The 24812-nt window shown below is 45.4% G+C and overlaps 1 protein-coding gene across 13 annotated transcripts in view; it reads right to left on the bottom strand.

The window, feature by feature from the left end:
• The window catches only part of WDR20 (WD repeat domain 20), a 66367-nt gene that overhangs the window by 26811 nt on the left and 14744 nt on the right, over nt 1–24812 (bottom strand). Inside the window, exon 1 of one of the 13 annotated variants that reach the window (XM_060401478.1) lies at nt 2167–21282. The exons of the other annotated variants lie outside the window; for them this stretch is intronic. The gene's annotated coding sequence lies outside the window, so the exon portion shown is untranslated. Of the gene's footprint in view, nt 1–2166; nt 21283–24812 lie in introns of those variants that run through there. 13 annotated transcript variants of the gene reach the window in all.

The following is a 24812-nucleotide window of genomic DNA, read 5'->3' as shown; positions in this document are numbered from 1 at the left end:
AAAAATCTCAGCAAGACCTCTTCTGAAAGAGGCATGCCAGATGATGGTACATGGGAGGCGTATAGGTGATAAAGGTAAAAAATGTCCCATTTTCCTTCCCCTTTTGAGAACCACCTCAGAGAGAACTAGTCTCACAGAACTTGCCCAAAGAGAGTCCAGTTACTGGCATATCTGCTGCTGCTGCTGCTGCTAAGTCGCTTCAGTCGTGTCCAATTCTGCGCAACCCCAGAGACGGCAGCCCACCAGGCTCCCCCACCCATGGGATTCTCCGGGCAAGAACACTGGAGTGGGTTGCCATTTCCTTCTCCAATGCATGAAAGTGAGAAGTGAAAGTGAAGTCGCTCCGCTGTGTCCGACCCTCAGCAACCCCATGCACAGCAGCCCACCAGGCTCCCCCGCCCCTGGGATTCTCCAGGCACGAGCACTGGAGTGGCATATCTAAACACTGTCTAACACCCCCCAGACCAGACGCTCACCCTGTCTACACTATACAGCTCCCGAGCTTTAGGCCCGCTGCCTCCAAGGTGCCCCCCACCCAGCACCCCGCCCTCCGCCAGGCCGCCTAAGCCCAGGGGCAGCTCCCACGGCTCAGCACCAGGCTCCTCCCCGCCTGTCCCCACACCTCCAGGTTGTCCTCCACGCTTGCCAGATTAACCCTCGCGAAGACTCACGTCACTCTCCCACTCAGAACCTCTGAAGCCCTGCCCGGCGCATCAGTGGCTAAACTCCTTAGCTGGCATCCACAGGCCAGGCAGGGGCCATCCACGATGGGCCTCGACACACACACCTGCAGAGGCGCGTGCTCACACGCCCTCCGGGCTCTCCACAGCCTCCAGCCTCCCTGGCCTTCCTCTTTCCCCTCAGAACACTCCCCGCCCCTCCCATCACACAAATGCTGCCCACCATGGGCCCAGTGCCATTTCCCCCCGAGCCCACCCTGCGAGGCATTCTTTTGCTGGGCCGCCACTGCGTGCCTATCCCTCTGTGCCACAGTTATTAGCGCTAACATGGGAACTGTGTTCCTTACACGGTGACAGTCCTTTTAAAAACAACAAAAAAGTCAGGAGGCTGCTGACTCACTGACAGCCTGAATGGATTAATCCAAAATAGCTGGAGCCGCCCCAGTGACATCAAAGGGCTCCATTATGCCGTCTGAAAAGCGAAGAAGGGCCGCGGTGCTGTCACCACTCCTCCTGACCACCTCTCAGACAACCGAAACAGGAGCCGGAAGTGGACGGGGATTCCTTCCTGGGGCCACAGAGGATCACCGACTTCCAGAGTCCTATCTCCAGACTGGGGACTGAAAATAAACCTCAGTACAGACCGTTCCCCAGTTTTTCCTGCAGGAGACTCTGAACCTAGGTGGGCCTGGGGTCTCGTGCCTGCGCGGGCCTAGTCCGCTGTCTGGGGCGAGACCACACCCCGCTGGTCATCCTGAGGAAGCGCCTCCCAGGCCCAGGCCTGAAGACAGCAGACGCAGCGCACGCCGAGCTGAGGGCCCCTTGCTCCGTGACAAAGAGCAACGCACTATTTAATACAAACCTTCTCCACCAGAGTGGAAAGTCACCTGGGGCCCTAGTGACAAAAGTACCGACCAGGGGTTTTTCAAACACGTCACCACCCACTCAGGGAACAGTCAGCCGGCAGGCGCCGCCAGAGGCCGAGCCGCCACCCGGCAAAGAGACAGAAACCAGGCTCCTGCTGCGGACAGCCGCGCACTCCATCGTCCTCACGTTTCTTCAGACCAACAGGTACATTCAAAACAGCTGCACAAGTGGCATGAATGGTATTCCGGGTCTCACACTTAACACAAAAGATGCCAGGGGTATTAAGAAGTCAGGTTCGGGATAACTTACACCAACAGGCCAACTGTACAGTTGGAGTGTTTCAAAAAGGACAAAACCTTATCTGTCTTATTCACCACTCATCTCCAACACCTAATAAAGGGCTGGCACACAGAAGGCATCCTTAAGTTTCTGTTGCAGGAATGATACGTTTTTGAAGATGGAGGGAAAGAAAAGTAAAGGAACGACAGGAACCAGAAGAAATCCGGAGCCAGACACACACATACATACGTAATTCTTCTGCTGACCGAAAGCCCAGCCAACAACTAATGCCTTCTTGGGCGCCCATCTGTGAAGGAAAACCACCCTCGTTGGCACATACCAGGTCACTTGACGGCTTACAGAGCACCCTCAAGCATCAGTTCCTCTGGCGGTCGTTACAGACCTGTGCCCCGAAGAACTACGGCCGCTCCCATGTTCTAAACAGAGGAACAGAAACAGCTGTCAAGGAGACGCAACTGGTGGGCTGCTGAATCCCAGGCCCGCCGCCCCCTCCGCTGCTCTGGCGGGAAGCTGATGAGACACCACCGGAGGCAGCAACTACCCTAACACTCTGGCCCTGCGCGGCGGCAGGCTCCTGGGCTTGCTGAAGTGGGACTCAGACACTCGGGCCTCGCCCAGGCTGGCCCAGACCCCAGACCCCCCCTCAAAAAGCACGTGCCTCGCGGGGCTGTTTACTAAATCGGAGACCATCTGAAGAGTAACACCTGACCCTTAGAAGGCACTTTAGAAAGTTAGTTCCTCTCGCTGAAACTCCTATTTCTCCTTTTAATACAGAAGGACTTGATGCTTGTCAGAGAGGCTTTGAAATGTCTCATCATCATTAACACTTCCAAAGAAATATAAATAAGGAAAAACAGGGATATTTCTTTCTACTCTAAATTTCCTGGAGAAAAACAGCAGAAGCCAAGTTTAGGGGCATGTTTTCCTTCCAATATAATTTCCTGCAAGACAGTGCCTCCCCTTTCTTAGTTCCCGTCCTCCTCTACTGTCAGACAGACGTGCACACGCCCACTCTGGCACTGGCACCCCAGACCCACTCCCTCCACCGGAAACAGCTGGCATGTCGCCCTTGCAGGCTCCTGCCCGTCCTGACCCTGAAACAGGCACCCAGCACTCACGCCCCAGAGGTCCTCCCCTGGGCCAGAGCAGTGAGTGGGGCAGGGAGCTGCAGGGAGGGAGGGAGACAGAAGGCCAGTGCCACCCGCCATCGCCATCGGGAGATGGAGAACGTGAGGGCGCCACCCTCAGGTCCTTCCAACACGGGGAGAGACGCACAGTCAGAAGGGGCATATGTTTGGTGCAGTTTCACAGGACAACCTGGGGAACTGCTCAGTGGTCCCCAGAGAGAGACGCCCCCGGGAGCCAGGCGGGCTCCTGCTCCGGGCAGGTGGGAGCTGCCCCAGGAGGGCAGGGCTCCTCCCGGGCCAGCACTGTCTGTCACGTGTCTGATGAGAAAACAAGCTTCTGCTGTCATCCCATGCCATGTTCCCCGAGGCCCGACTCCTCTTCCCCCAGAGTGGTCTTTCAAAAATGAACTTAGGGAGCCACTGAGCTGTGACACCTCCGCCGTCTCTTCCTCTGCTCACGCTGCACTCCACGTTCAGGCTGTCTCTTCTCACAGTGTGAACCACTATAATTGGTTGTCCTGGTGCTTCATTTAAGCTAATAAAATACTGATTTCTTCATTAAAGAAAAACTATGAATAAACATTAGGTAAAATCAATCTGCACACATTCTAACACCAGACCTCATCACATTAAAATGCTGACATTTTCAAATGCCCTATTTTTATTAAACCCTTCTGTTAAACATGCATAGAAATATGCATATCTAGTCCCAAGAGAATACCAACATCTCAAATGGAAGAGAAGGGAAGATGTTTTCATTTCTGCAAAAGATACTCCTTTCAAATACTTGGAAAATAAGTATTTAAGTTTCTCCTAACAGGGGTGGGGGTGGGGGGAAATTCTGTGGCCATCTGAAAGGGCGGTGGCGACACTGGTAAACTGAAAGCCCACCCCAAGGCAGTGAGTGGCTCCTATATGCTGCTTAACTGCCATACTACTGCCTTCCCGACACTCACACAGTTCACAAGCGCACGCCTGGCAGAGCAGCCAATGATTTTCCAATTTTCTGATTCAAGATGCTGAGTAACACAAGCAGCGCTCTGCAGAGGGGCTCCTATTCTAACCGAGAAACACCCCAGATCTCCAACTGTGTAGAGGCCCTGCCAATTTTCTGACCCCCATTTCCTCATCCTACATTGAAACTGAGCCCAGGGAAAGGTGGTGATCTGCTCAAGGTTTCACAGAGCTTAGAACTGCGATTTCAATCACACCAAGCTACCATCTTTTCAATCACCCAACCTCAGTCGGAACAATGAGCTACTCAATCTGCAACATATGAAATTTCAAAAAATGGCAATGATGTGTACCACTAATTTTACACCAAATGACAGTATTCTGGATTTCATATATTGCTGGGTTTTCAAATAGGAAGCGAGAGAGCTAGAGAGAACATTAAACTTATCTTACACAAATGGCGATCAGCCACTGAGATCAATGGGCAGAACACTGGATTTGGCCTCTGTAACTCAAATAGTTATTCTCTAGTCCAGCCAGGCCTCAGGTGAAGAAAGCAGCCTCCGATCCACAGCAGTGAGAGAGCTGAGCCATTCTAGACACGACCACGAAGAAAAGTGCTGCTCTCTACTTCCTCTGAAGTTTCACAGTATCGCTGGACGACTGTTCACTCGGCACTTCTACTGTCTATCCCTTGTCACGTGACTTATCTCCCCAACTAAGCCAATTCTTTTTAAGACATAACTGCCTTATAGGCAACCTCAATAACAGCCACTCAGACGTTTCTAATGTTTCTTCCCTATGCCTTTTTAGGCGCCTGAAGTGTATTCCGCACTGGCACAGCGGTGGTAATGCAATGCCACCCCATTTCAAAATGGACCAGTAGGACCAGCATACGCAGGAATGCGGGGGGACAGGCCTCACCCGACTGTGACGGGAAAGTAAACTGGCACAGACTTTACACAGGGCAATCTGGCAACACGGAGCGAAAGCCTCCTACCCTTTAAACACAAATTCGACTCCCAGGAATTTATCCTTAGAAAATATTTTCCAAGTGGGTAAACAATCTGCAGCAGCCCAGGGCTGGCCCAAGCACAAAGGAGCATCCATACTAGGCTACCCACACAATACTACCCATGCAAGACCACGCACTGAGAAAAAACATGGAGAAACAGCACAAAATAATCTTGAATTAAAGGAGCCAGATACAAAAGCAGCATAGGATATATGAAATGATTCTATTTACTTAAAGTTCAAAAATAAGTAAAACTAGTCTGTGATGCTGGCTGTGAAGATGGTGATCACCCCTTGTGGAGTGTGGGGAGGTCTCGGGGAGGCCAGGAATGAAGTTTCTTAATCTGGGGTGGACCTATTTTGTGAACAATTAATAGAACTTTACATTTATACACATTTCTGTTTGAATGCTAATCATAAATTTAAAAATAATTTTAATAATCAAACACATGTACAAAGATAGTCTCCTCAGCTTTCTAACAAAACATTATTAACATCCTATGTTCTAAAAATGAAATGGGTAAATGTATCATGTAGCCATTTAAAATGAAGACATTTACTTACCAGCCAAGAAGGATATTACATGCTATATCATTAAGTGAAAAATGCAATTAAAAAATAGGATTCTAAAGACAAAAAGAAGTATGAAGTCTTAAAATGGTAGTCATACTGTAATCATACTATTAGTAGTAACAGTATATTGTTATTCCTAATGTCTTGTAAAATAAAACAAAAAATCATGTGAATGTCATTAGGAATTCAGATTCTCCACACGGAAGGCAGAAACGTACAGAAGCAATGCCCAAATGGCAACAGGAAGTCCCGGTGCCCAGACTGGGCAAAAGCGACCTGTCACAAATGCTGTCACTTAAAGTCACCAAGGCGCCTATATACTTGACACCAGGTACGGAACAAGAAACGGACAAGATGAACCTGGAACATCTTTCTGTACCGCTGAGCAAGAAAACTATGAAAGAGCTCTGAGGCTGGGTCCAAAAGACTCTGGGGACAAAGCAGAGAAACTACTATTGGTCAGAGATGGGACAATTTAAACATAAAAACAATACTCCAGAATTTTCATGGAATGAAATAAGAATCTGAGTTCATGTTAATATTAATAAATGGGGAGGGGAAAGGGCTTTCCCTTACAATAGACTAACACACAATAAATGTACAAGGAGAGAAAAATGGAGTTTGAAAATCACCATTTTATAGTTCAGTTCAGTCGCTCAGTCGTGTCCGACACTTTGCGACCCCATGAATCGCAGCACGCCAGGCCTCCCTGTCCATCACCAACTCCCGGAGTTCACTCAGACTCACGTCCATTGAGTCCGTGATGCCATCCAGCCATCTCATCCTCGGTCGTCCCCTTCTCCTCCTGCCCCCAATCCCTCCCAGCATCAGAGTCTTTTCCAATGAGTCAACTCTTCGCATGAGGTGGCCAAAGTACTGGAGTTTCAGCTTTAGCATCATTCCTTCCAAAGAAATCCCAGGGCTGATCTCCTTTAGAATGGACTGGTTGGATCTCCTTGCAGCCCAAAGGACTCTCAAGAGTCTTCTCCAACACCACAGTTCAAAAGCATCAATTCTTCGGCGCTCAGCCTTCTTCACAGTCCAACTCTCACATCCATACATGACCACAGGAAAAACCATAGCCTTAGCTAGATAGACCTTAGTCAGCAAAGTAATGTCTCTGCTTTTGAATATGCTATCTAGGTTGGTCATAACTTTCCTTCCAAGGAGTAAGCGTCTTTTAGTTTCATGGCTGCAGTCACCATCTGCAGTGATTTGGGAGCCCCCCAAAAATAAAGTCTGACACTGTTTCCCCATCTATTTCCCATGAAGTGATGGGACCGGATGCCATGATCTTCGTTTTCTGAATGTTGAGCTTTAAGCCAACTTTTTCACTCTCCACTTTCACTTTCATCAAGAGGCTTTTCAGTTCTTCTTCACTTTCTGCCATAAGGGTGGTGTCATCTGCATATCTGAGGTTATTGATATTTCTCCTGGCAGTCTTGATTCCAGCTTGTGTTTCTTTCAGTCCAGCATTTCTCATGATGTACTCTGCATAGAAGTTAAATAAGCAAGGTGACAATATACAGCCTTGACGTACTCCTTTTCCTATTTGGAACCAGTCTGCTGTTCCATGTCCAGTTCTAACTGTTGCTTCCTGACCTGTATACAGATTTCTCAAGAGGCAGGTCAGGTGGTCTGGTATGCCCATCTCTTTCAGAATTTTCCACAGTTTATTGTGATCCACACAGTCAAAGGCTTTAGCATAGTCAATAAAGCGGAAATAGATGTTTTTCTGGAACTCACAGTAATAACCGATTCAGCCAAAACCCATCAATGGATGCCAAAACAGCGGATGAAGGTCTGATGGGTAAAAGGATATTTATGTAGCCCCAAAGTATCCCTTCACAAATTATGTATCGATTACAAAGAGAAAAGCAGAACCTGACAATGGATGAATGTAGCAAACACAACCTTAATCAGCAAGGCAGGCTCCTCTTTCTGCTCTCCTGCTGCCCTGAGAAAAACACAGCAGCAGTTCTGTGGTGCCCCAGCTGTGATCTAGAACTGTGAACTAGACTATGAATCTAATCACAAAAACACCAGACAAAGCCAAAGTGAGAGATCCTACAAAACCACCGGTCTGAACTCTTCAAGATGTCAAAGCCATGGAAACAAAGAAAAAACTAAGGAATCAGTCCAGACTGAATGGGACTGGAGAGCCTGCAACTAACTGTAGTTTGTGTAGCTGGACTGGCTCCCAAACCAGGGGCAAAAGGCTCTTAAAGGACAACATGCAGGCAACCACTGAGATTTTAATGTGAGCTTCAGATGAGATCAATGGTATAGTTTAATTTTGATAAATGTACTGTGGTAATATATGAGGAAATCTTGCTCTTGGGAAATAGAAACTGAGGTTTACATGGATAAATGGGCACGATGTCTACAAATTACTCCCAAATGATATATGATGCACCTATATACCTATGGGAAGAAGGGAGGAAAAATGAGCAGAGGCAGAGGGAAAGCACGGTAAAGCACGCAGGCAGGTCTTAAGCAGTCACCCGGGGGTTCTTCGTGCTGTCGTCGTCATTTTCTCTAAATGTAAAATTACAACAAGATAGTTTCTTTATTAGAAAGAGACTTAAAAGGCATGCACACTATACACAATGTGTGGTCTGGGTTTGGAAGTAAATTTAAGTAAACCCACTACAAAATGAATTTGAACAAACCGACTATAAAACACTTATTGTGGCAGTGGTTACGTGAATCTACAAGCGAGATAACACTGCAGAGAATACACAGACACAGACACACACCCGTGTGAGCCCAGTGAAATCCAGACGTCCACCAACGTCGCCTTCCTGGCCTCCTGCTACATACCCCACAGTGAGGCAAGACACCACCACTGGGGAGACTAGGTGAAGCGTGCGGGGGGCCTCCTTGCACATTTTTTGCAACATCTCATGAATCTGTAACTATTTCAAGATAAAAAGTAAAAAATAAATAAGAAAAAGATCCTTATATATCAACAGACCAACTATAAAAATCTTTATGAGTCTGTCAAAGAACAGACGTTGATCAAATGTAAACTTTTTACATGTAAAAATATGGTTTTATTTCCCCAAACAGTATATGTATTGTAGAAAACATATGATGCTTAGGGTTTGTTTTAAAATAATACAGTATGGGTGAGACAGTAGATGAAATGAGACTAGCCACATGTTGACAAATGGTGAAGCTGGAAGACATTCTCTCTGCTACTGTGTAAGTCAGAAATTTTCCATAATTAAAAAAGTTTCGTTCTGAGATATATATGTTTGCAAAGAGAACAAATTGAAAAGATACTTAGCAAAATATTAGAAATGTTAAAAGCAGGGGTAGCATTTAAATGACTTTTTTTCCCTATCTTAATTTCTAACTTTTCCTCAATAATTATTATACTACTTGTATAATTTTTTAATAGAAAAAGAAGGAAACACAGGCCAAAAAACTGAAACTATATGAAAATTATTGTAGCAGTTTAAAAGCATGTCATGGTCTAGCACAGGATCACAGGCAAATACATGTCTGAACAAACAAGGAAAATTCACCATACAAGGAAGCCTGCAGCTACATCAGGTAAGCGCGTGGGCAGGGGTGACATGTCACCAACAGGTGATGGGACTATTCGGAACTGGCCACATCATAAGTTTCACACCCATCAGGACTGCCGGTGTCTGTTATGAATGTTTCTGTGGCACCACTGATGTTCCTCGATGAGGTAAAACAGGAAAACTCTTTCCAGCAGTCAGCCATTCAGGGGACAGATAAGGAGGCCGCGGCTGGCTCTGTTGTTTCCCTCTTCCAACAGGGCTACAGTGTGAGAAGCATTCGCTGGGCCTCCTAATTTGCTACAGTGGCCAACAGAGATAATGTCCCCCAGAGTCCTCTTTGGAGAATTCAATCTGTTCCACATTTACCTTCCAATTTTTCTTCTAATGTGGATCTAAAATCGAAACCCCATCTTTCTCACAAGAACTGAACTACAAATTTATCATCAATCCCATGCTTTTCTAGAGATTCGAGGCCCTGGATTATCCTCAATCCGGAAGAAATAGCTGAAAGGTTACACGATGGCATCGGTCCTCTGCTACTCAGCAGCATTTTAACACGGAAAATCTGGAGGCTGAAGTAAAAATATTAGGCTCAAGAGAGACAGTATTGTATCTGTAGCCTCCACGGGGACAATACTGCATTTTAAATGTAGGTTAGCAGGCCAACCAGCCGAATAAGCAGTTTCAAACTCAAGGCTGAAATCAACCATAATCCAAAAGTGAGCACTTGGCAACAATTGCACATCTGCTTCACTCTAAGTACTTTTCACTATCTCACATAATAAAACAAACAATTAAAAACTTGCAAGTACTAGCTTAAAAAGTTAAATATAAAGCTATTCACAAAGATATGGACTGAAGCAGCAACTGGTTTCCCAGCATGAATAATTCTGTAACATATCTCTACCTACACTGGTCTTATCTGAACAGAGGTAATCTAGGTCTCACATTCACAGAATCAGAAGCTAGAGGGGACCTTTTAAAAAGTCACATTTGCTCTCAAGATCCTGCAACTTAAGACAAAGGAACTAAATTGTCTACAATCACAAAATCAATTCATACCGCAGCTAAACTTGGAGCTCTACACCCAGTAAACGCAGGAAAAGCACCAAAGGAGAGGAAACCAAAGCCTTCATTTCTGTATCCTTCCTTCACCTGTGGTCTTCTGGCTTCTACATCAGACAATAACAACTAGTTGTCAGAACTTGAAATTATATCATGTGTAACACAGAGTGAAGAAATATGGAAGACTCTGCAAAACTTGGTAAGCTTAGCATAAACCAAGTGACACTCATTCAGCTGGTGCCAAGTCCCAACTGCTGTAAGCCTTCTCCAGGCTGAGCCGTGAGGAGGGTGGACAGAGGAGGCAGAAGGGCGCTGCTCACCTCCTGACAAGTCCGAGTTCTGGAGCTGCGGGTCCTGAGCAACGAACGCCCACGCCCACGCCCTCAGCGCTCTCCAGAGCTCCTGACAGCCTTTCAGAAAATCTTCCCTCTGTAGCCGGGGCTAATGTCCACTAATAAAATTCTGGCCAGCAGGGATGTATTGAAATTTTGTATGCAAATCCAAGAAGGATGGCAGAAATAGGCAGCAATTTTAAGTGAGGGTGCATAGCTACTGAAAGCTGAGAAACGCAGGCGAGCAGCTCAGCTTGGTGGTAGTACATACGGTTCTGACAAAGGCTGAGGCTCCAAATACCAGCAGATCCCATCAGCGGCAGCATTTTTAAGTAAGTGGCCATAACTGGAGCTGAAGCTCCAACAGTTTGGCCACCTGATGCTAACAACTGACTTATCAGATAAGACCCTGATGCTGGGAAAGACTGAAGGCAGGAGGAGAAAGGGACGAAAGAGGATGAGATGGCTGGATGGCATCACAGACTCGATGGACTTCAGTTTGAGCAAGCTCTAGGAGTTGGGGATGGACAGAGAAGCCTGGGGGTGCTGCAGTCCATGGGGTCGCAAAGAGTCAGACACCACTGAGAGACAGAACTGAACTGGCCATAAACTAGAAGGCAGTCTTCAGGGAGGTATGCGAAGGTCTCCTCTCCTCCATGTAGAGTACTGCTGCTAAATTTGTCTTTAAACTAGAAGAGACACGATAACAACATCCCCAAATTTTCTTGTTGTCCACAGCAAACCTGAGTGTTTGTGCTCAAATCCCAAAGTTCTTAGACCTCAAGCACAAATACGCATGCTGAGTGGTCAGAAAGCATGGCACACTCAGGACCCCAGAGAAGGACAAGCCCGGCCCAAGCACAGAGCCCGCCAGGGCCTGTCCTATGTGGGATGAGGCTGAGCCAGGTGGCCCGAGCCTGTGTTCAAGCCTGGGACGTCCTGTTCCAGACGCCACCTGCCTTCATCACAGGGCTTTGGCCTGTGTCCCCAGCACACTCCTTGATTACCTGATGTTTTTAAAAGCCTAGACAGCATATTAAAAAGCAGAGACATTACTTTGTCAACAAAGGTCCATCTAGTCAAGCATATGGCTTTTCCAGTGGTCATGTATGGATGTGGAAGTTGGACTATAAAGAAAGCTGAGCGCCGAAGAATTGATGCTTTTGAACTGCGGTGTTGGAGAAGTCTCTTGAGAGTCCCTTGGACTGCAAGGAGATCCAACCAGTCCATCCTAAAGGAGATCAGTCCTGGGTGTTCATTGGTAGGACTAATTTTGAAGCTGAAACTCCAATACTTTGGCCACCTGATGCGAAGAGCTGACTCATTTGAAAAGACCCTGATGCTGGGAAAGATTGAGGGCAGGAGGAGAAGGGGACGACAGAGGATGAGCTGGTTGGATGGCATCACCGACTCAATGGACATGGGTTTGGGTAGACTCCGGGACTTGGTGATAGACAGGGAGGCCTGGCGTGCTGCGGTTCCTGAGGTCGCAGAGTTGGACATGACTGAGCGACTGAAACTGAACTGAATCTATTTGTCTATGGAAATTCACACATCAATTCCATCCTCCACACAGGTCCTAACAGGAAAAAACACAAACGCTAAATAGGGTACCATTTCAAAAATGCAAAGTGAACACAGTGTCAGAGGATTAAGGAGTTATAAAATACATAAAGTGACTGGAGGTAGTGCCCACAGAAATAGCTACCTAAGTATTATTAGCTATTATCATTATTAAATAAATAACAATTTATTTGTTATTTACATTTCACATAATCAATTCACATTTGTTAAATGCATTCAAACCAAGAACTATAGTGAGAGTAAGCACTTACATAGTTAGGGTAAGAAATAAGCACTTAATTCTGTGCAAAAATTTTAAAAATAAACGGATTTTCCTATTTAACTGCCTGTCCCAAAACTTGAGTGGAGGGGCAGGGGTTTGAGAGGGAGAGGGACCTGCGGTCTAAGAGGGAAGGGGGAGCGAAGAAGACCTAAACAACACGCCCTCCCCCGAGACAGCAGCTGTCCCCCCGGTTACGGCAGCGTGCAATCTAACACTTGTTCACGTCACTTTCCTAGCACAGCTGGACTGAGGCAAAGCCAGCAAAAATACTTTTTCTGACCAATTAAAATTTTTGATTTTTTAAAGTTGTAAAAATAACATAAGCGCAGGGGCCAGAGTTGTGGCATATACCAGTTTATACTGCAACAAAAATACATGTTGATTTTTGAGAGAAAAACAGCACACATAATGTAACGGCTAGATACGCAAACGTGTAGAGGCTGGACTATGATCTCGGTCTCCTTTACCTCCCAATTTTCTGATATACTGTAAGTAAATGAGTATTAAGAAAACAGTCTGTTTCTACCTTAAAAAAAAAAAAAAGCTGGAAGGTTGTCGCTTGGCAGATGGGGTTAAGAATATGAGGGGGAGGTCCAGAAAGGGGGGCACTCCAGCCACTTGCTCCATGACCGCAGGACAGCCACAGGCTCGCAGGTACTCTCTGGGAACAAGGTGCATCCGAAAGGCAGTGTCACGCGCCAGCAAGGACCCTGGGATCGGCGTAGCATCTGATGGGCCCACTGAGGCCTCCCGCTGCCTCTCAAAGCCATGCGCCACCCTGGCAAGCTACTGATTCCTCCGAGCCTCCCCATCCTCATCTATACACCAAGTGGGAAACACCACTCCCTACTGTGCGAAGTGTTGTGAGAATGAGACAATGTGTATGAAAGCACCTCGTTTAGTGCCCAGCACTGAGTAGATGTTCATTAAATGGTAACTGTGATGACAAACACATTAATCAGTGGCTATTAACATAATCCACAAATTAAATGGCCAGTGAGCTTTTAGGGACTGCTTACTGTGAGGAGAGCTCTGAATTAGATCCCGTAAAGCAGTGGTTCTCAAACTTCAGCACATGAGTATCAGGGGCTTCCCTGGTGGCTCAGATGGTCAAGAATCCGCCTGCCACGCAGCAGACCTAGGTTGGGAAGATCCCCTGGAGGAGGGAATGGCTACCCACTTCAGCATCCTGGCCTGGAGAACTCCTGGACAGAAGGGCAGGCAGATAAAACCCAGTGAGCTAAACATCATGCTGGGCCACACCCCTGGAGTTCCTGTTTCAGCTGGTCAAGATGCGGGCTTGGAAACCTACATTTTCACTAGTTCTGAGGAGCTGCTGCTGCTGCTTGAGGACCAAATCCAGGAGAACCTCTATATAAGGGAGGAGGGAGGGAACAGGAACCCAACAGTTTTGGAGAATGTGAGAAGTCAAACATTTAGGCAATGGCATGGCTGAGCAGAAAGGTGTGGGAGGGCACCTGAGCAAAGATGGAGACAGCGACAGATCAAGCAAGGGTGCAGGGCGACAAGGGACCAGCTTGGCCAGTTACGTATCTCATTGTGAGAACCAACAGAAAGAGTTTAAAGAGGCCGTGGGCAGGCTAACTTTTTTACTAGGCCTAGCTTGGATTTTTTGACAGTTTAGTAAAGCGAGCCATTACAAACTTTGAGAAAGCTAACCACATGGTGAAAATGCCACCTGCCCGCAGAGATTCAACAACAGTCCAGGCTAAGCAGCATGCAAATAGAAGAGAGCGAAAGTGTGAAGACCATCACTGAGCCCGTGCAGGTAATCCCAAAGCCTCCTCTGGCACTACAGCCAGGATCTTCACGACTGTCATTCTGCACGATGACGGTCCATAATGGAAGTCTATGAGATACAAGAATCAAGCCCCAGTAAACTCTTATTTATTAACTTGGCAGAGCCAGGCATTAATCAAGGCAGTGAAGAGATCTCAAACATGATTCACTCAAATGAGGGGATAAAATCTCTTATTTCTTTAGTTTTAAGTCATTTACTAAACATGTTCCTTAGGTGTAGTACATAATATTAATTAGCTATCATTACATCTATTATTACTAATCATAATCTTTACTTACCAATTGAAAATTCTACAAAATTTATCTCAAAACAATGCTCACCAACAGACTGAATCTCAATCATTATTTTAGGTCCACATTGGTAAGACAAAGATAACTACAACCTGGAAATTCCCTGGAGGTCCAGCAGTTAGGACTCCGCGCTTTCACGGCTGAGGGCCCGAGTTCAATCCCTGGTAAGGGAACCAAGTTGCGTGGTATGGCCAAAAAATAAATAAATAAATAATAATAATGATAACTACAGTTTATAACGAAAAATTACACAGGTCAACATGATCCATTCAGAGTTCAGCAGAAAACTGCTGACAGATAATTTCTCAAGTAAGATGTTAAGAAATTCTAAAAATTCTAAGATTTTAAAATAAATAAAAGGGGTTGAAACTCCATCTCACATCTTATTCCAGAAAAAACTTGAGCAGTACCAGAGACAGCAAACATAAATAATGAAACCTCAGAAGTATAAGAAGACATCATGATGCTTTTAAAAATTAAAATTATAAGAGCTAGGTACGACCCCAAACCCATACCAGAAAAGAAAAGATGATGTTTTCCTATAAAAGATAAAATTTCTACCTAGGAAAAACCATCATGATCAAAATCAGAAAACAACTGGCCAATGGAACCAAATGTTTGCAACTGAGATCACAAATTAAAGGCCAATTTTACATAAAAGAAAGCTTTTACAAGTCAATTTTTAACAAAAGAAAGACCAAAATCCTAGTAGAAAAATGGGCACAGGACATGGACAACTCACAGAAAATACAAATGACTTAAATATATGACGACACTCACATCACTTTTCACCTGTCAAACTGGCAACGATCAAGTAATAGCACACTATGCCAGAGGGAGAAACTGGTATAACCTGTGGAAGATAAGCTGTGTCCATAAAAAGCACACACACTCATTCTGTGATCCAGCAATTCCACTCACAGGAATTTATTCCTCAAATACTAGCAACATGGCAAATGATATATATACAAGGTTATCGATATTTATTGCAGCATAGTTGGCAGCAGCTAAAGGCTGGAGACAACTTCAGTGTTCATCAAAGAAGGAGCTACAATACAGCCATACAGCGGGATGCTGCGCAGCTGTTCACAAATAAAGAGCTTTACGTGCCTACAAGGAAAAATCTCCAAAATACATTGTATAAAGCAAACAAACCAGAAAGAAGGTACCAAACAGCACAGATGCTAAAAGTCACATCTTTCTTTTAAGGAGGCAGGAATATGCCTGTGATTTTACATGTAGAACCACAGGCTGTCTCTGGAAATATACACATGAACTTAACACTGGTTACTTTTGAGACTGGGGACAAGGTGGCTAGGGGACAGGGTATGAGAGACCTTTCACTGCGTGCCACGTGTGCTTTGAGTCATGTGCACGCGTTACCTATATAAAAGATAAAATATGCCTATGAGATGTCATAATGTCTATGGTTTTTATTTTTACTTTATACTGGAGTATAATTGATTTACAATGTTAATTTCAGGGGTATAGCAAAATGATTCAGTTTACACACACACACACACACACACACACACACACACACACACACACACTCCCCCCCTATTCTTTCTCAGGCTCTTTTCCATCTGGACTACTTACTATAAAACAGCAGAGCTTCCTGTGCTACACAGGTCCCTGCTGATTATTTCACACACAGTGGTGTTCCCTGGCGGCTCAGATGGTAAAGAATCCGTTTGCAATGCAGGAGACCCGGCTTTGATCCCTGGGTCAGGAAGACCCCCTGCAGAAGAGAATGGCAACCCACTCTAGTGTTCTTGCCTGGGAAATTCCACGGGCAGAGGGCCTGACAGGCTACAGTCCATGGGGCCACAGAGTCAGCCAGGCCTGAGTGACTAAGCACACGGTGTGTGTATGTTAATCCCACACTCCTGATTTATCACCCACCGCACCTCTACCCTTTGGCAACCACAACTGTGTTTTCTAAGTCTGTGAGTATGTTTCTGTTTTGTAAATACATCAGCGATATCACATGATATCTTTTTCTTTTTGACTTACTTCACTTAGTATGACAATTTCTAGGTACTTCCATGTTGCTGCAAATGGCATTACTTCATTCTTTTTTTTATGGCTGGGTACTGTTCCATTGTATATGCGTATGAATATATACATCACATCTCTATCCACTCATCTGTCGATGAACATTTAGGTTGCTTCCATGTCCTGGCAACTGTAAATAGCACTGGGGTGATGTTCTAAATGTTCCTATTCCTAAATGAAGTACCTATGTTCTCAATGAAGATTTTCTCACTAAGTTACCTGAGAAAATAAACTCCTTTCACAATGCAGTTACTGCTGAGTTCCACGTGCGCCAAGCACTGCTTTAGGCACCGAGTCTCAGCAAAGAGAGAATAAAGCCCTCCTCCCGTGGACTCAGGAGGGACACCGCCAGTAAGCAACTACTCAAAACAAGTATCACAGAGTGGAAAAGGCTATGAAGAAAGCCCAGTCGGGAAAGGGGAGAGGTGGGACTGAGGGGAAGGGTGATTACAGAGCCCTTCTGGGGAGAGGTAACAGAAAGCTTCTCTGACAGAAGACAAGTGGGCAGAGACGTGAAGAAGTGAGGGAGCCAGCCCGGTGGCTGCCTGAGGCGGGCAGAAGGAACTCAAAGGATTCCTCTCAGGAGGAACAGCACGCACAATGGCTCGGAGGGTGGAAAGGGTCCTATTCAAGGCGCAGAATGGAGGGGGGGTGATAGAGAGAGTGGCGGAAAACCTCATGGGTATGGGGGGAGGGAGGAGGTGCCAGATCGCAATGAAGAATGAAGGTCTTATTCTAAGTGATATGGAAAAGCATTAGACATTTTAAACAGAGGAGAAATGTGTTCTGACCGATACTGTTTAAAAAGCCTGCTCTGCTGCCACTGGGAGAAGAGACTGTTAGGGGCAAGGGTAGACGCAGGGAGCCCACTGGAACGATCCAAATGAGAGACGTTGTTTCCTGAAATTAGGAAGGTAGTCGTGGAGATGGGGAGTGATCAGGTTCTGGATATTAATTTAAGGCAGAGCCAACAGACTACTGAAGAGCTGGAAGTAGACTAAGAGAAAGAAGTCACAGGTGACTCCAAAGTATTAGCCCAAGCAACTGTTCACCATGATCTTAATAGGATCGTTTTTTTAAAAAGTCTCACACTCACACAAAGCTCAACACTCTAAAATGGGTTATAAATACCATCAACAAGAAGCAATTCGTAGCCACATACCAAACAGAACACACACCTGGGTACACTCTCTAAATACTTAATGGGCATTTACACTGCGCCAGGCACAATATTAGGTACTAGGGACCTCAATTATGCTTAAAATATATAACTGAGCACCTAAAAAAGGACTGGGAGGAAAAACACCAAAATATTAACAGGTGGGATAAGGGCTTTTTTTCTTCCTTGATATTTTCAAATTTTCTACCATAAACATATCTTACTTTTAACTTTAAAGGGAGAAAAAAATCTTTCCTTTTTACTGCTGCCAATGAAGGAAAAACTCCTACAGGACAAACTCATTAGTAATTTGAATCATCAGCAGACTTTCCTTCTAAGAAAACCTTCTGGAGATTTCCCTGTGGTCCAGTGGTCCGCCTGCCAGTGCAGGGAACAGGGGCTCAACCCCTGGTCCGGGAAGGTCCCACACGCCACGGAGCAACCAAGGCCACGCGCCACAGCTACTGAGGCCATGCGCCTGGAGCCCACGCTCCACGAGAGATGCCCGGAGGGAGGACTCCACTCACCGCAGCCAGAGGAGAGCCTGCAGGCGACGAAGAACCAGCACAGCCAAAATAAGGAAAGAAAATAAATCTAAAACAAAACCCTTTACCCTGAACAGGATTCTCCATTGTTTTCCTGCCTTTACCCGTTGCCAGTGGTCAGGTAAGGTGCGTGTGGACGAAGGGGGAAGAGACAGTACTAAGTTAGAGTGAGATGGGTACAGCTTGCTGTTCTTTAAATACATCTCACAAAACATGATGAGAAAGAGCAGAGTATTTAACCAAGTGCCAACTACATCCAAGACAACACGCTTACCATAATCTACCCACTGTCAATACACACAAGTCATTTACACATTTATCCAATCATTTAAGTATTTGTAGACTGCCTTTACCGCATCAAAGGCACTGAGACACGGGGGTTTAAGAATGAATTAGATGAAGTCAGCCCTGCTGAGTTCACAATCTAGTTTACGTGGCGGGAAGAAGAGGCACATTAAATTTCAAAATCAGTTTTCCTTTGAATGATCGTGACGTGCTAGAAAGATGAAAGGCCTGGTAGGGGATAACAGGAGGCCTGGCCTCGTCAGCTGTGAGGGTAAGAGGCCTGGAAGAAAAGGACATGTGAGGTAAGGTTCGAGGAGGAGGAAGTAAACAGGTGAAGGGGCAGGGAGTGGAAGCATTCCGTGCAAAGGGAGCTGGCATACAGGAAGAATCTGTGGCAAGAAGGTAAAGCTGGTCCAAAGAATTAAAAGGCATGCCAGTGAGTCAGACAGATACAGCCAAGGGGACAGAGGGTGATGAGGTAAGCTAGAGCTGGCTCACGCAGGGCCCAGGGGGCCATGTTAATAATTTTGTTCTTCATGCTAAAAGCAACAAGAACCAGTGGACACATTTTAACACTGAAATATTTTAAGGCTGGGAGCAACAATCAGATTTACATTTTTAAAGATCACTCAGGCTACTGCACAGAGAATAAATGAGGGGAGCAAGAGCAAAGCAAAAGCCCAGCCAGGGGCCGCCCAGGGCCGGTGGTTAGGACACCTCGCATGCACTGCGGGGTGCAGGTCAGAACTATGACCCCGCGAGCCCTGGCGAGGCAGCCCCGCCACAGAAAAGACCAGTCAGAAGGCTGCACGTGCCCGGGTGAGATGAGTGAAGGCGGTAAAAACAAGAGCAGATGTACTCAAGACCTGTTTTGGAGATAAAACCAACAGAAATTCCTGACAAAGTAGGTGGAGAGAGGAAGAGAGAAAGAAGAAAGTGTCACAGATAACGATGAAACAAGAAAGATTTCAAAGGACCAAAACATCAAAAACAAATCTACATAAAAAAGATGAAAATAAGGGATAGGAAAACATTCCGTGCCAATATTAACAAAAATAACTGATTTTCCAACCCTCAAAACAGAATTTTGGAAACAGAATTTCCAATCCTGGAAACAGAATATCACAGTGAGATGTTTAACGCACATCTATTAAAAATTGATAAATAAAGCAGTCATAATAACTGTAAAGACATGGGCAATGTGAACAGCATTAAAACCTTTATCAAACACACATACAGAGATGTGTCACCCTGAGCCTAACAAATAGAAGATACACAGTCTTTTAAAAATACATGAAACATTTTAACTAGGTTACAAGGAAAAAAGATCATTACCTTTCAAGTAACTGATATTAAAAATATATATATATATTCTATGACGATATCATGAGAATAAGTTAATTAATAGCAAAACTAAACACCATGAATAGAAACTTTAAAATGCCTGTTTAGAAATTCAGGGTTAAAGAGGAAATAAAAATGGAAATAACAAAATACTTAGATCTTAATGACAGTGATGAAGAGGGCACGGCAACCACTCCAGGATCCTTGCCTGGAGAATCCCATGAACAGAGGAGCCTGGCGGGCTGCAGTCTGTGGGTGGCAGGGATGGCGATGGTGTCACCACATACGTAACGCATGGGCGACAAAGTAACGCTTAGGAGGGAATTCTACAGTTTGAGCACATCACTAAAAAGCAAGACTAATAACCTATGTTTTCAAGCCAGAAATCTCGAGAAAGTACAAAGAAAACAAAGGAGATAAAGATAGATCTTATTAATAAAAAACAGAAAGCAAAAAAAAAAAACCACAAAAACCAGAAAGCAAAGAAATACCCGATTCTGTGAAACAAAACTTGACAAACTCTTACAAGTTTGTTCAAGAAAAAAGGTAAAATATGAACGGGGGGTGCAGCTCCAACTGCTGACTGCGGCCAGGGACTGCCCACGAATGGCGGGAGCACAGGTAGCCCAGCAACTCCAGGGCAGCCCCCACTCTGCAGAGGGGCCACAGTCCACCCACAGTCCACCACGGCTGACAGACGGCCTGGGAAGCTGACGGCAGCAGAGCAGGAGGAGCAACTGGCAGAAGCCACCACCACGGAGGCTCCAGAGGGGACAGGGACAGAGACCCGGCTTTGCTGCAGCGCAGACCACACCAAGGAAAGCCCCCATCTGTTTAACTGCCTTAACAAACAGATTCTGCTCCCTGGGGAATACCCACTGGATTAACTTGTTGCAATAAATACTTTTTCCTTTGGCAGGTGGTGAGAAAAGGCAGAAACAATTTTAGGAACAAACAATACAGAGAAGTATCTGTAGTCCATACCATGGGAGTAAGAAAAGGAAAAGAGCAGGACTGAGCCACAGGGAAGCCCAGTTAGAGACTAGGAAGAACAGAAGGGGCAGACAAAGGTGAAGCAGCGGGGCCAGACAGACACGGTCCAGAGAAAGAGAAAGAGTCACGGTTAGCAGTGTCACGCAAGACAAGGAGGGCTTCAATGAAGAGAAGACAATCAACCGTGTCCACTGCTGTTGAGAGGTCAACAAAGTTTTGGGCTGCATGGCCTGCACCGGTTTTGGCAGTGTGCCGCTGAGTAACCTATACGCTGGAGAAAGCAAAGAAGTGGGAGCCAAGGTCACACTGGGGCAGAAGGACAGCTGTTTCCATCTGGATTAGTGCTTCTGGAGCTAAAGCTGTTTCAGCTGATGACAAGACTCAATGTCACTTTGGAAGGGAGTGCCAGAGGTGGACACGTAAGGCAAGATACCGAGGCACCATGGTGCCTGATAGGTGACAGGAAACCGCCCGGGATGGTGGCCAGAACTGGAGTGGAAATGGAGGCTGCAAGGCAGGCACCAAGGCGTTCAATGAGCAGACAGCAAGGCAGGCAGCTCGTGGCCACGAGGAAGACAGAGAAGGGTGGCCTGAGTCCAAGGGCAGAGACTCCAGAGGGATGCCAGGAGGGATGGCAACTGGACGGAGGCCTAATCCAGAGCCTGCTGTGCAGGGACTTGACGGAGCCTTTCCAGCTCAACCTACGCCGCACCCTGAGATCTCCTGGATTGCAAACTGCAGCCACACCAAGGAAAGCCCCAAGAACAACCCCCATTATTTTTTAATAGCTGAGCTAATATTACCCTCAGTTTTGCTAGCTACCTGTACACCTACCTATTCCAAAATCCAGAAGGGGGAAAAAAAAATGTAAGGAGTTGTGTAATTCCTAGAATTAAATGGGGCATAAGGGACTGGAAGGGAGAGTGTGAGCACTTCTCCAAGACACCAGGACAAGGAAGTGGTTGCTTCCGAACAAAACAAGCTCCAGGCAATCAAGACACCAGACAACTGCCTCCTGGGTTAGCCTGGAAGAACTCTAGCAGCACAAGATCCGAGGCTGTGACTGATTTCTAAGAGCCTCTCAACCAATGCAAATGGGGTTGGCAGGCCTACCTCTGTGAGCTCTGGCAGCAAACACGGCCCAGGCCTGTCTTGTGACAGGGATTTTGAGAGATTACTGAATTTACTCCCGTAAGTCCTTAGCAGAGGGCAATTTCAACCAACTCATTCATTTAAAATTGAACACAATGTGCCTACCATGTATAGGCTTCCAGAAAAACATCTACTTAATTGACTATGCTAAAGCCTTTGTGTGGATCACAACAAACCATGGAAAATTCTTAAAGAGATGGGACTACCAGATCACCTTATCTGCCTCCTGAGAAAGCTATAGGCAGGACAAGAAGCAACAGTTAGAACCACACATGGAACAACTGACTGGTCCAAAATTGGGAAAGGAGTACGTCAAGGCTATATATTGTCACCCTGCTTATTTAACTTATATGCAGAATACATCATGAGAAATGCCAAGCTGGATAAAGCACAAGCTGGAATCAAGATTTCCAGGAGAAATACCAATGACCTCAGATATGCAGATGACACCACCCTAATGACAGAAAGTGAGAGGATCTAAACACGAGCGACTGGCTGAACAACAGTTACAGGCACTGCAACAGATATGAGATGAAGATTGCCCTCAAGATTCACCATTTGGTGGAAGAGACAAAGATTCATACAAAAATCTCCAACACTGTGAAAAGGGAGAGCAAGGGAAACAGAGGTCTCTAGAGCGCGCAGAAATACGGCGCAGCCCAGGCCGCGCTCAGCGCACAGCTGCAGTGTGCTGTGCTCCTTGCTTTACTGACTCATCCCACTGTGGGCTCTTCTCCAGAGCGAAGAGCTGTGTCTACTACATCTGGGTCACCTGGCTTCAGTGTGGCCTGCATCTCTTGGTTGCCCACCCTTTATCTATCTACAGACCTATTCTCCTGTCTGGGATCTACTCATACTGCAGCTCCAGAGCAATCAAGGTATCATATAATCCAATCCCCTTAAGAAAGTCGTGAGTCAGTCAGGACTCCCAATTGAACACCGCTTATTTTCTTGGCCTCAAGAATGAGCTGGTAACCCAGTTTGGGGCAAGGAGTCAAAGGAGGTTTGCTGGGGGCTTCTATGAAACAATTATCCTTATTCTGAGAAAGCGCTTAAAATCGTTTATTCTCATCCTGGATACTGGCTCTCACTGTGGGCCACGCGGGACAGAAATCTGAAGCCTAGAACCCCTATCACTATTCTGCCACCAAAGCCAGGATGACACACAGACGCTCAGCACAACGGAGCTGGTGCCCCAATCAATCCACACCTGAAATCCACCTTATCTCTGGAATTTTCAGTATCATAAGCCAATACATCCCCCTTTAAAGTTTAAACATGAGTTTGGCTTCCTGTTACTTGCAAAACAAAACATACCTAACATTATAGTATATCCAAGGTCTGCTAAACCCTAAAACCACTGGTGAATCATTATCTATGGATCATCAGTTTCTTGCACAACACACTCTGATGTTCATCTCTTGCTTCCAGCATAGTCTTACTAAACCTAAATTTTAAAATGTAAACTTTCCCTCTTACTTAAACTTTGGAGAATAGCAACTGGTTAACACCTAAATAATAAAACTGCGGCTTAAAATTATGAAAGGAAGTTTACAGATTCATAAACTTAACTGCAAAAACACAAAAATTCTTTATTGCAAAAACAAATAAACACATCCTTAAGCAAAGTTACAAGACAGATGACAAACTGAAAAGAAAAAAAAAAAACCTGTTCATTTATTATCATAGACAAAGGACTAACCTCCTTAATGTATAAGGAGCTCTCCTTTTAGAAAAAACAAGATGTTCAAAAACCCAAAAGAGAAATGGGTAAGGGATATGAAACAGTTCACAGAACAGGAAATCTATTTCACCCTAAATATATAGAAAGATGTTCAACCTCACTTGCTACAAGGAGAAAACATACTAATTTCTCACCTATCATATCAAATGCAGAAGTCTGGGAAAACACTGCTGGTGAGGCTGTGCTACAGTATAAATCAGTACAGGCCCTCCCTATGGAGGCTTGACGACACCTATGGAAAACATGCACATTCATTAAAAACATGTCCAGGTTTACCCTCTGACTCAGAAGCATCTCTTCTGGAAATACTACAAACACACCTGCCTCCCTGCAAATTAATGCACATGCAAAGTTGTTCACTGCAGCCTTATCTGTAACTTAAAACCATGAAGAGTCGAGAGTCATCTGGTTAAATAAATCAGGGTACACCCACAGTATGGAGTATAAAGCAATGACGAGAAAGAGTGAAGCTCTCGATTTACTAATACGGAAAGATCTCCAGTATGTATCATTAAGCAAAAAGCAAAGATGCAAAATACCATACACAGTAGGTTCCCTCAATTCCTTCAGACCTCTGCTCGAATGTCATCTTATTCTTATTATAACAGAAGGATGGGTCAGAAACGAATAAAATGATTATAGGGAGAGGAAGGGAATGGAGTTAAGGGGTCAGAAAGAATTGGAAGCTAGAGTTCTCTGAACATAATCATGTTTTATAGTTTTGATATTAGAGGCAGTAAATGCTTTACTAATAATAATTAAAATGTAAAAATAAATCTATTTCTGACAGCTTTATAAAGGTATAATTGACATACAAAGAACTGCACGTGTTAAACATTTACAGTTTGATGAGCTTGGGTAGCCTTCTCCAGGGGATCTTCCCAACCCAGGGATCGAACCCAGGCCTCCTGCATGGCAGGCAGACTCTTTACCAGCGGAGCCACCAGGGAAGCCCAAGAATGTCCTCCCGTGGATCCATCTTCCTGACCCAGGAACTGAACCAGGGTTTCCTGCATGGACGCATGCAGGAACCCATACCACCACGCCACAATCAAGGTAACGGACACACCTAGCACATCTCAACACTTCCTTGCGTCACTTCATTTTTGTTTTTTTCGGTAAGAGC

Source organism: Ovis aries, chromosome 18 (genome assembly GCF_016772045.2).
Source record: "Ovis aries strain OAR_USU_Benz2616 breed Rambouillet chromosome 18, ARS-UI_Ramb_v3.0, whole genome shotgun sequence".
NCBI lineage: Eukaryota > Metazoa > Chordata > Mammalia > Artiodactyla > Bovidae > Ovis > Ovis aries.
This window is presented reverse-complemented; position numbering and strand designations above follow the sequence as displayed.